Raw genomic sequence first — 4,766 nt, 5'->3', positions numbered from 1 at the left:
CGACCTCGCCTCACCGCCGTCTCCCTCGACCCCGCCTCGCCGTTGTCTCCCCCGACCCCGCCTCGCCGCCGTCTCCCCCGACCCCGCCTCGCCGCCATCTTCCCCGACTCCGCCTCGCCGCGCCTCGGTGTCGCCATCTCCCCCGACCCCATCTCTCTCTCCGCCCTCGGTAAGCACTCTCCCCTCCCCTCTTCTCTTCTCCTCTCTCTCTCTCTCTCTCTCTCTCTCTCTTTGTGTGTGTGTGTGTTAGTATGAACCCTAGCTATTTAGTGCTAGTTAGTATGAACCCTAGGCTATTTTTAGTGCTAGTTAGTTAATTACAATTAGTATGAACCCTAGTTAAAAAACCTAGGACATATTATTGGCTATTTTTTAGTGGTAGTTAGTATGAACCTTAGGTTTCAAACTATTGCTATTTTTTAATTAAAGCAATTGTTGCTATTTATTATTTTTTAGTTAAAGCAATTGTTGCTATTTAAAAAAACTTCTTGCATTTTTCTGCAAGTTCTATATTTTCTTCCTTCTATATGCAAATTTGAAGTTGACATGTGATTTGTACATGTCACATTTGGAATTTGGACATGTCATATTTGTACATGTGATGTTTTGGAGATGTTATATTCGTAAAATGATGATTAAGTGCAGGGTAAATGATCCGAGCGGTTCTCGGGCGCTAACGCGAGAGAGGACTCATAACCGCCGCCTCATGTACTACATAGTTCCGCTCTCACTCATAGTGATAGCTCTTCTTGTCTATATCATTGTTTAGATGGATGACGATTTAGTTGCAAGTATTTGAGGCATCTCATAACTTGTATCGCTATTTCGAGAGAGACGTCATTTTGTGTTGGATGATGATTATGGTGATGACATGATCGATTTGATGAGGCTAGTGTATGATATGATCAGATTTGTATATGTATGATATGCTAGAGACTATTATATAAAACACTAAACAAAATTCAGCGGCACAAAATATGGAGCAGAATTTTTTTTTCAGAAACTAATAACAGTAGCGCGGGGTATGGCTTTAGTAGCAGCGAGGTCTTAGCAGTAGCGCCTTTTATACTAGGGCGCTATAGATATTAGTAGCAGTGTGTTTTTACGACGACCGCTACTACTATCCCTAGATAGCAGTAGCGTGGGTCAGCACGCGCTACTGCTAAGCGTTAGCTGTAGCGCCGTATCAGTAGCGCAGCTGCCCGCGCTACTGATAAGCATTTTACCCGCGCTACTGCTAGGCTTTTCCCTAGTAGTGTACAGGTGTCTCCGATGGTGTTTGTTGAGTTGGCATAGATCAAGATTAGGATTTGTCACTCCATATTTTGGAGAGGTATCTCTGGGCCCTCTCGGTAGTGCACATCACTATAAGCTTTACAAGCAATGTGAATAATGAGTTAGTTAAGGGATGATGCATTATGGAACGAGTAAAGAGACTTGCCGGTGACGAGATTGAACTAGGTATGATGATATGGATGATCAAATCTCGGGCAAGTAACATACCAATGACAAAGGGAACAATGTATGTTGTTATGCGATTTGACCGATAAAGATCTTCATAGAATATGTAGGAGCCAATATGAGCATCCAGGTTCCTCTATTGGTTATTGACCAAAGATGTGTCTTAGTCATGTCTACATAGTTCTCAAACCCGTAGGGTCCGCATGCTTAACGTTCGATGACGATTTGTATTATGAGTTTCGTGTTTTGATGAAGCAAAGTTCGTTTGGAGTCCCGGATGAGATCACGGACATGACGAGGAGTCTCAAAATGGTCAAGACATAAATATTAATATATTGGAAGGCTACATTCAGACACCAGAATGATTCGGGTCATTTCGGAAAGTTTCGGAGTACCGGGGTTTACCGGAACACCCCTCCCCCCGCCCCAGCGGGAAGTTAATGGGCCATCATGGGCCTTAGTGGAGAAGAGAGTGGGCTGGCCAGAGGTGACGCGCGCCCCCCTTGCCCAATATGAATTGGACAAGGGGAGGGGCGTCGCCCCCTCCTTCCTTCTCTTATTTTCCTCCTTCCCTTCTTCTCCTACTTGGACTAGGAAAGGGGGGAGGGACAAATCCTACTTGGACCAGGAGTCCAATTAGGACTCCCCCATGGTGCGCCCCCCTCTAGGGCCAGCCACCTCTCCTCCCCGCTTTATATACATGGGAGGGGGCACCCCAAAGGAACACCAAAGTTTCTCTTAGCCGTGTGCGTTGCCCCCCTCCACAGTTACACACCTCGGTCATATCGTTGTAGTGCTTAGGCGAAGCCCTGCGCCGGTAAACTTCATCATCACCGCCACCACGCCGTCGTGCTGACAAAACTGTCCCTCGGCCTCAACTGGATCAAAAGTTCAAGAGATGTCACCGAGCTGAACGTGTGCTGATCGCGGAAGTGCCGTATGTTTGGTACTTGGATCGGTTGGATCGCGAAGACGTTCGACTACATCAACCGCGTTACCAAACGCTTCTGCTTTCGGTCTACGAGGGTACGTAGACACACTCTCCCCTCTCATTGCTATTCATCTTCTAGATAGATCGTGCATGATCATAGGAAAAAAATTGAAATACTGTGTTTCCTAACAGTGGCATCCGAGCCAGGTCTACGCGTAGATGTTATATGCACGAGTAGAACACAATGAGTTGTGGGCGATAATAGTCATACTGCTTACCAGCAACGTCTTACTTTGATTCGGCGGTATTGTTGGATGAAGCGACCCGGACCGACATTACATGACCGCGTTCATGAGACTAGTTCTACCGACGTGCTTCGCACACAGGTGGCTAGCGGGTGTATGTTTCTCCAGCTTTAGTTGAATCAAGGTTGACTACGCCCGGTCCTTGTTGAAGGTTAAACCAGCACACTTGACAAAAATCGTTGTGGTTTTGATGCGTAGGTAAGAACGGTTCTTGCTAGGAGCCCGTAGCAGCCATGTAAAACTTGCAACAATAAAGTAGAGGACGTCTAACTTGTTTTTGCAGGGCTTGTTGTGATGTGATATGGTCAAGACATGATGATATATAAATTGTTGTATGAGATGATCATGTTTTGTAACAGTTATCGGCAACTGGCAGGAGCCATATGGTTGTCGCTTTATTGTATGAAATGCAATCGCCATGTAATTGCTTTGATTTATCACTAAGCGGTAGCGATAGTCGTGGAAGCAATAGTTGGCGAGACGACAACGATGCTAGGATGGAGATCAAGGTGTCAAGCCGGTGACGATGGAGATCATGACGGTGCTTTGGAGATGGAGATCAAAGGCACAAGATGATGATGGCCATATCATGTCACATATTTTGATTGCATGTGATGTTTATATTTTATTTATCTTATTTTGCTTCGTGGCAGCATTATAAGATGATCCCTCACTAAATTTCAATGTACAAGTGTTCTCCCTGAGTATGCACCATTGCTACAGTTCGTCTTGCCGAGACACCACGTGATGATCAGGTGTAATAAGCTCTACGTTCACATACAATGGGTGCAAGCCAGTTTTGCACGTGCAGAATACTCGGGTTAAACTTGACGAGCTTAGCATATGCAGATATGGCCGCGGAACACTGAGACCGAAAGGTCGAACATGAATCATATAGTAGATATGATCAATATAGTGATGTTCACCATTGAAAACTACTCCATCTCACGTGATGATCGGACGTGGTTTAGTTGATATGGATCACGTGATCATTTAGATGACTAGAGGGATGTCTATCTAAGTGGGAGTTCTTAAGTAACATGATTAATTGAACTTTAAGTTATCATGAACTTAGTATCTGATAGTATTTGCATGTCTATGTTGTTGTAGATCAATGGCCCGTGTGTTGGTGTCAAAACCGGCGGATCTCGGGTAGGGGGTCCCGAACTGTGCGTCTAGGGTCAACGGTAATAGGAGATAAGGGACACGATGTTTACCCAGGTTCGGGCCCTCTCTATGGAGGTAATACCCTACTTTCTACTTGATTGATCTTGATGAATATGAGTATTACAAGAGTTGATCTACCACGAGATCGTAATGGCTAAGACCCTAGAAGTCTAGCCTATATGATTATGATTGTTGCCCCTACGGATTAAGCCCTCCGGTTTATATAGACACCGGAGGGGACTAGGGTTATACAAGGTCAGTTACAGAGAAAGGAAATTTTCATATCCAGGCGCCAAGCTCGCCTTCCACGCTAGGAAGAGTCCCATCCAGACACGGGAGAGAGAGTCTTCAGTCTTGTACCTTTACAGCCCATTAGTCCGGCCCATGCCAACAGGCCGGACGCCCGAGGACCCCTTGATCCAGGACTCCCTCAATAGCCCCCGAACCAGTCTTTCAATGATGATGTGTCCGGCGTGCAGATTGTCTTCGGCATTGCAAGGCGGGTTCCTCCTCCGATTATTTCAAAGTCCCTGACTTAAAGCACAGTATTCGGCTTTCCATTTAATGTCGCACCCATCGGCTTCCACGCCTTCCTGACTTCAGCTTCCACGTGTCGAGCAAATATGAGAGGTCAGGGTATTTTTGCACGTATCACCCTGACCATAAAAGAAAGGCGCCTATTTAAAGAGATTAGATCTCAGATCCATTCCACACCCTGTGGGAAAATCCTCAGAGCTGGCTAGGAGGAGCCAATCCAACATGGCTAGTGCTCCCAGCTCTTCCTCCCGCCCCCCGGCTCCTAAAAGGGTGATTGGGAGAGATGTTCCGTATCTCACGGTCAGCTGACAAAGCTGCAAACACATGGCTTTCTCTTCCCGGATCTTGTCCCCTGATACGTCTCC

Source organism: Triticum dicoccoides, chromosome 2A, assembly GCF_002162155.2.
Source record: "Triticum dicoccoides isolate Atlit2015 ecotype Zavitan chromosome 2A, WEW_v2.0, whole genome shotgun sequence".
Classification (NCBI taxonomy): domain Eukaryota; kingdom Viridiplantae; phylum Streptophyta; class Magnoliopsida; order Poales; family Poaceae; genus Triticum; species Triticum dicoccoides.
The sequence above is the reverse complement of the archived record's forward strand: the minus strand, read 5'-3'. Positions refer to the sequence as shown.